Source organism: Elephantulus edwardii, unplaced genomic scaffold (assembly GCF_000299155.1).
Source record: "Elephantulus edwardii isolate Elephantulus edwardi_28Jun2011 unplaced genomic scaffold, EleEdw1.0 scaffold00010, whole genome shotgun sequence".
Lineage (NCBI taxonomy): Eukaryota > Metazoa > Chordata > Mammalia > Macroscelidea > Macroscelididae > Elephantulus > Elephantulus edwardii.
In genome coordinates, this window is record NW_006399760.1 from 17,866,333 (window position 1) to 17,874,694 (window position 8,362).

General features: G+C 40.4%; 1 pseudogene; it reads right to left on the reverse strand.

Annotated features, from left to right (window-relative positions):
• Window positions 1-7,062: 7,062 nt before the first annotated feature.
• LOC102875170 lies at window positions 7,063-8,161 on the reverse strand (annotated as a pseudogene).
• Window positions 8,162-8,362: the final 201 nt, after the last annotated feature.

The window sequence follows — 8,362 nt, forward strand, 5'->3', positions numbered from 1 at the left end:
TACATATGTCAAGAATAATGAATTATGTCAATAAGTTTTATAGTACTTGTGTTGTAGTTACTCTGATGTTACTGTAGGCTGGATTGGGCTGCTAACAAAATGATGTTTCAAACCCACTAGCCCCTTCACCAGAGAAAAATGAGAAAATTTGTTCCTGTAAAAATGTAATATGTAGCCTCAAAAATCCTGTTCTACTGTGTCCTGTAGGATCTCTTGAGGTTGAAACCAACTTAAAGTCAGTGGGTTTATAACAGTGCAGGTACTCAATATATCACAGTTACTATAAAGATTCCTATTCTCCTCTCACACCCCATTGCTGTTCTCTTTATTTTAAAGAGGTCTTTACAGAACATATGCCCAATACAAATGCTGCTTTCATGGTTGTTGATTGTGAATCCAAGTAAAATCACTGAAAATGTCAGTCTTTACTCTCTTTATCATACTATTACCCATTAGTCCTCTTGTAAGGATTGATGTTTTCTTTCTTGATGATGAGGTGTAATCCATTCTGACTGTTGTAGCCTTTCTTCATATTTGGTAAGTGCTTCAAGTCTTCCTTGCTTTCAGCAATCAGGTTGTATCATCTACACATCACAGATTCTCACGACTGGACCAATTGGCAGCATCAGGATGGATGGTGAAGAGATTGAGATTGTTCACAGCTTTAGTTTGCTTGGCTCCACAGTCAACATTCTTAGCACCAGCAGCCAGGAAATTAAAAGACATAGTGCAATGGGAAAGTCTGCTGTTAGGGACCTCTCTAAAGTACTGAGGAGCAGTGGTGTCTCTCTGGAGATTAAGGTTTGTCTGATACAGGCCATGGTCTTTGCAATCACTTGTTATGCATCCGAGCATTGGACAGTGACTAGCGAGGATAGAAGGAGAATTGATGCCTTTGAGCTGTGGTTCTGGAGAAGAGTATTGAGGGTACACGGACTGCTAGGAAAACAGACAGATTCATCCTGGAAAGGGTTAAACCAGACTGCTCCTTGGAGGCAAGGATTCTGAGGCTTCGTCTGACATACTTTGGTCATGTTATAAGAAGACACCGGTCCTTGGAGAAGGACATCATGTTTGGGAGGGTGGAGGGCAGGCTCAGGAGAGGAAGGCCCTCTGTGAATGGATTGATTCAGTGACTGGGATAATCGGGATGGGTGTGTCGGAGACAGTGAGATTGGCACAGGACAGAGTAGAGTTTAGGGCTGTTGTACATAGGGTCGCCATAAGTTGCAAGCGACTCGACAGCACATAACAACAACGACAAAAAATAGATGGATCATTCAGTCAGCCTGTGTGTGTGTGTGTGTGTATGTGTGAATTATTTTTTGCATATATATGTGCATAGTTTGAATGATGTATTATCCATATTCTAACCAAAACATATATCTGTATGTTGTTGTTGTTGTTGTTGTTGTTGTTAGGTGTCATCAAGTACAACTCATAGTGACCTATGAACAAAAGATCTGAATCTCATACTTCCTGACATTCAAGAGCCCATTGAGGCAGTAACTGCATTAGTCTACCTGGTTGAGGATCTTCTTGTCCTTGTCCTTTGCTGACCCTACACCCTTCCAGCATCATGTTCGCCTCCAAATAGCCCCTTCTAACAACATCCCAGAGTGTGCAAGACGAAGCCTCATCATTATTACCTCCAAAGACCACTCCGACTGCACCCTCTCCAAGACATATTTATTGGTTCTTTTGGCCATCCATAGGATGTTCAGTGCTCTTCTCCAACACCACAGCTTAAAGACATCAATTCTTTTGTCATCCTTATTTACTGTCCAGCTCTCAAATGCATACGAAGTCATCCATCATAAAGACTGTGGCCTGAATCAGATGCACCTTAGTCCTCAAACTGACATCATTACTCCCCAGTAATTTGGAGAAGTCCTTAAATGCAGATTTTCACAGATCAGTGCATCTCCTTATTTCCTGATGGCTGGTACCCAGGGGATTAATCGTGGAGCCAAACAAGGTGAAGTTGTTGACAGTTTCAGTCTCTTCTCCAGCCATCATGATGTTGCCCATTGGTCCAGTGGTAAGAATCTTTGTTTTCTTGACATTGAGATGCAATCCATATCACGGTGAGTAAGGGCCATCTGCAAGGATTCTACAAGTCTCAGTTGGGCCACAAAAGCCTTGCCACTCTTACCTTTTTTTATTTATTTATTTTCTTTTTTCTTTTTCTTATTTGTTTTTATTGTTGTTCTGCATTTTCCCCACTCCATCCAAGATCTTCCTCTATGATCCCTTTTGAGTAGTGTCAGCAATAGTAGCCAGGCATAATTCACTTCTTCTGGTCTCAGGGTCATGAAACTTGCATGTGTGTATTTGTATATATACTTAGAGGGAGAAATCAGGCTGGGGAAAAGTAGAGGGTCAGAAAAACAGATGAAAGCTCTCAACATAATGAATTGACACAGTGACTACCACAGTGGGCTTGAGCGTGTTGGAGATTGTGAAGCTGACACAGGATAGAGCAAGGTTCAGATGCATTGTTCCTAAGCTTGCTATGACTCAGTGACACCTGGTAACAACCACAGTAGAGGTTTCTTAATTATTATGTTTATATACTCTATTTAGATTATCATGATCTCAACAAGCCTTTAAAAAAATGAGTGCAGTCACTGAGTCTTAATCAGTGAATGTTCAAAAGACTGAAGACGGAATAAATCATTAGCTGTTGATTTGAGTCTTCAGAAGAACTTTTCTGTCCCAGCATGTCCAAGTAACACAGAAGATGGTAGGCCAAAGTTGATTAGACTATTGGTCCCGTTATTAAATTTAAGAGCTACTTTGAAACTATGTAGTCACATTTGAAATTTAAGCTTGTACAGCACATTGAGAATATTTTGTAAGCTTGCTTTATTTCATCCCTCTCATTGTCATCGAATTGGATCTGACTCCTAGGTTTTCTTCCACTCTGTTTGCCAGGCTGTAAATGGCACGAGGTGACTGCTCAGCCTCCTCGCACAGAGTGGCTAGTGGATTCCATCCACCAAAGAAGTATGGCTTTTGGGGTAGCAGCATAACTTAGGCCGTGAGAGTTTTTGTGCTTTTCTAGTCACTTGAAAACTTCTAAATCCATTGAGGTTATTAACTTCTTGATCATGGAATTTTATAAGCGAGAGATGAGAATATCAAACCTTGAAAATATGTCATGTTGAATCTGTTTATTTATAAATAACGTAACTGAGTAAGTGGTACGTGTGGGACTGCACTGAAGCCTTACATATTTAATAAAGCGAGTTGGAATATGCTTTCAGAATGTCTTTCAGACAGTAGGATTCTAAATTGAAGAAAAGAAGAAGAAATTCAAAATTTATAAGATGTGCTGTTTTCTTTTGAAAATATTCATGAAGTAGCTACAACTACCTACGTGTTAAGTTTTTCCTTGTACACCATTTCATGTTAGAAAACACCAGGAGAATATGAATAAATGTAATACTTATGTCATAGTGCTTGATGAATGTATTCTGGACTGTTGTTATAGATAGTCTGTGGGCTTGGCTTTATCCAAGTGTTGAGCTTTCAAGAAGGCTCAGAAATTATTATATAAAAAGGACCATAAGTTAATTAGCCTCTTAGGAGGGGTACATTGAGGTTTAAGTCCTAAAACTAAGCAATATCAGTTTGACTCTTATAAGTCCAGATAGTTGAGCTTACCTTAAAATAAAATACAGGAAATTTTCATGCCACTATCCCTTAACAAACTGAGAAAATCAATAAGGAATTCATTGACATATGTTAACCATTTATTATTTGCTAGGTTATGAAAAAAGTTCCTTTAAAGATATTAATTCCTGTAATTGTATAATAACATTTGCTATGCTACATCAGAGAGTGGAAAATCATTAAGTGAAATGTCGCTCCAGTAGTATCCAATGTGATGCAGGAGATAGAGAAGCAGTTAGATGTAACCACATATAATAAATATGTTGATAAGAAGTTCCTTGTGGAGTTAGGAGGTCATCTTCACAGAGAATGTAAAATCTTAAGTGACTCACTAAGTTGTATTGTATTTTTAAAAATCCAGAACTGTTTGGGGTACATATTTTACTGATAGATGAGAAAAATGAGGAGTATATAACCAACATAAAGTCATATTGTAATAATAGTATCTTTTTAATAATAGTAAATTTGGTGGTGGTGGTGGTGGTGGTGGTGGTGGTGGTTGTTAAGTGCCGTCGAGTTGTAGATGACTCATAGCGACCCTATGAACAAAAGACCTGAACACTTGTATAACTTTCTTTGTTTCTCTAAGTTCATAGAGTTTCCAGAGGCAAGCTATTTTGGAAGTGGATGCCACTTCTGCTTCCAAGCTTGTTTTAATTGGGAAGCTCCAACAAACACTGTCTGCCATAGGTAACCATTATCATATTTGATAGATCAGTGTCACGGTGTTTAGCATCACAGCAACCATGAGTTACCTCTGTATAGAAAATGGACAGACCAGGGCTATACAACCTAGGAAAATGTTTGACCAAAAACAATTAAAACCAGGTCTGAGGGCCACAGATTAAAATCAGCCACCTTTGGCTTACATATAAATATATAGATATAGGATGCATCAATAGTAAATACAGTAAATAATTATATGGTCTTTCTATACAAGAACTTTTTATAAACTAATGTAATCCTTTCAGTTAACCTATAACAAATACTTTTTTTGGTTATTTTTTAAAATACTGGTTTATTTACAATATTCTTATGCATTGTATAACAGATACTTTTATTATTTAGTTTAGCAAACAATTAATAAAGCCAAATGTACCAAGTTCAGTAATTTTTCTAATGTCATATATTAACAAAGACAAAGCTGGAGTTTGAACCAAGACAAATTTCTGTAGTGTTTGTGTGCTTAATATATGCTTTTTCTCCTTCGTCAGTGATCATTAAACCTAGTTTAAAACTCTGCAGTCAGGTCCTACAGTCCATGTTTTCAAATGGCAGAATTTGTCTGGAATTTTAGAAAAGGAGATAGCACTGGGGACAGAAAGACCAAATGGAAGAAGGCATCCTCCATGTGGTTGTTTTGTGTGTTGAGTCAAATATGATGCATAGTGACCCTCTGAACAACAGATCTGAGCTTTGTCCTGTCATCTTCATCATCTATTGCATACTCTAGCCCATTGCTGCAGTTACTGTGTCATTACATCTTGTTAAAGGTCTTCCTCTCTTTCACTGATCTTCCACCTTTCCCCATCATGTCCCTTTCCTAGAAAAAAAAAAAAGCAAAAAAACCCACCAATATTTAGCATCATACCTAAAGTTTATGGGACGAAGCTTCACCATCCTTTTCTCCAAGGAACACTCTGGTTGTACATTCTCTAAGACTTACCTATTTGTTCTTTTGGTGTTCTATGGGATTTTTCGTTTTCTTCTCCAGCACCCAAACTCAGAGGCATTGATTTTTCTTCCGTCATCTTTATTCATTGTCCGTCTCCTAGACACATAGCAAATGAATGAAATGATCATGGCCTGAATCTGGCACACCTTAGTCTTCAACTGAGATTTCTACCCTTCAGTACTTTGGAGAGGTCCCTAACAGCAACTTTACCCAATATTTTACGTCTCCCAATGTCCTCATTGCTGATGCCAAATATGTTGATTGTGGATGTAAGTAAGAAGAAGTATTTGACAATTTCAATCTTTATCTATCATGATGTTGTATATTGGCTCTTTTTTTTTAAATTCAATTCATCATGCTCTGCCTTTTGAGGAATGTGTTATTCCATTTAAATTCATTGTGATTATAGATAGATATTAATTTCCTACTTTGATTTATACTTTTATGTGGTATTGTTTCTTTATTCTTTACTTTCTAGACTGAGATGATGCTGTCCTTTTTAAGTATAAGTTTTCTTTTCCTTTTGTTTTATATTTCTGGTTTTGTGTCTTTGCATTTTATCCTTCAGTAAGGAGATTCATTAGTTTTTCTTTGTAGTTGTCTTGATGTCTGTATTTATCATCCTATATTTAAAATATCCCATTGTATCTTAGGACTACTTTAACTTCATAACTGTGTGAAGTTCTACACCTAGCCTCTTCGTTCCTTTTTTAATTTTTATGATTTTTCTCAAGAGCAGCTTTTTTTGTCTGATTCTATGTAATCAGTTTTGTGGTTTTATTTTATTGTTGTGACATTTTGGCTTGCCTTGGTATCTTAGTGATGCTGTCATGTGTCTTAATCTCAGTTTCTTGTCTGAAATAAAAGATTTTCTATCCAAAGGACTTTAGCAGTCCTTGGTTACAGATTCCCTTAATGTATATTTAACTGGAAATATCTTCATTTTAGCATTATTCTTTGAAAGACCTTTTTGCCAGGAATGCAATTTCTAGTTAGCAGCTCTTTTTCTTTCAGGGCTTTTTGTATGTTAGTTACCCTTGTATGATTCCTTACAAGAACTCGTTGTGTAGTCCTCTCAGTTATTTTCAAGTACTGTCTGATTATTACTGTATTGAAGGTCTCCCACCTAAGCAAATGGACACTGACAGGAAATTCCTTCATTAATTTCTAGGTGCCTTCCTTCTCCATACATAATTCTCACTTACTCCCCCCACACACACACACTTTTTAAGGTGTGCGCTTTTATTCATCAGGTCTCAAGTCTCAAGCCCTGGCTGCCTCCACATCACAGCCACCTCAGGGAGACCAAAAGCCTTCATATTTCTAGAGTTGGGGGAAAGGGCAAGGTCCCAAAAAAAGTAGGGCTTCCAGTGGCTCACTATTGAAAACAAAAACTAAAGAACAAGTATTATGGGAGAAGATTTTCCTAACAACAAAAAATTGGATTAAGTATAATTTACATAAAAGCAGTGCTCCCTCCCACCCCTGTCCATGTGAGGACCTGGGTGGGGGATGGGGTTCTTTTGCTTAGGGGAAGGGAGAGGCTTTTGGAAAGGCAGGAGCTTCCTGGCTCATCGCCATGTTGCAATTATTTGGAATGACTATTTTTAAAAAAGAAAGAACAATCAAAATCCTGGGCCACATTGGAGAATTGGGGAATTTTTTTTTCTTTTTTTCAAGAAAGGGTGTAAGGCAACCAAACAGTCCACCTAGAAGCATTTGTGCTGGACATTGGAAGGGCCAGACTTTTCATACTCTTGCGTGCTGATCCACATCTGCTGGAAGGTGGACAGGGAGGCCAGGATGGAGCCGCTGATCCACATGGAGTATTTGCGCTCAGGGGGAGCAATGGTCTTGATCTTCATCGTGCTGGGGGCCAGCGCTGTGATCTCCTTCTGCCTCCTGTCGGCTATGCCTGGGTACTTGGTGGTCCCGCCAGACACCACTGTGTTGGCGTAGAGGTCCTTGCGGATGTCAGCACCACACTTCATGATGGAGTTAAAGGTAGTTTCATGGATGCCATAAGACTCCATACCCAGGAAGGAGGGCTGGAAGAGTGCCTCGGAGCAGCAGAAACACTCATTGCCGATGGTGCATCCAGCAACTTGGAGCTCTTCTCCAAGGAGGACGAGGAAGTTCCCTTGGCTATCTGCTGCTCGAAGTCCAAGGCAAAAAATGATGTCACGTACAATTTCCCACTCAGCCGTGGTGGTGAAGCTGTAGCCTCGCTCGGTGAGGATCTTCATGAGGTAGTCCATCAGGTCCCGGCCAGCCAGGTCCAGATGCAGAATGGCATGGAGGAGGGAGAACCCCTCGTAGATGCGTGTGAGTGACCCCATAGCCGGAATCCATCACAACGCTGGTGGTTTGGCCAGAGGCATACAGGAACAGCACGGCCTTGATGGCAGCATACATGGCAGGGGCTTGAAGGTCTCGAACATGATCTGGGTCATCATCTCCCGGTTGTCCCTTGGGGTTCAGGGGCACATCCATCAGCAGCACAGAGTGCTCTTCAAGCGCCACATGCAGCTTGTTGTAGATGGTGTGGTGCCAGATCTTCTCCATGTTGTCCCACTGGTGACAATGCCATGTTCAATGGGTTACTTGAGGGTCAGGATGCCTCTCTTGCTCTGGGCTTCGTCCCCCACATAGGAGTCATTCTGGCCCATCATCTGGCTACCATCAAGCCCTGGTGCCGAGGGCACCCCACGATGGAGGGGAAGACAGCCCAGGGGGCATCGTCGCTCACAAAGCCGACCTTGCACGTGCCAGAGCCATTGTTGACCACACAGCGATGTCATCATCCATGGTGAGCGGGGGTGGCGGGTGTGAACCATGGTGGTGACTGTGCTGAGGGGCCTGTGCACCAGGGCGGAGGAGGTGTCGGCTGTCGCTGTCGCTCACTTATTTTTTAGTCCTCAACTTTGTCCCTCCATACAAGTGTACTTTCCAACAGTTTGATTCTCTTCAGGGAAGTGGCATTTCCTGTTACCCATTGGGCTCATTTGG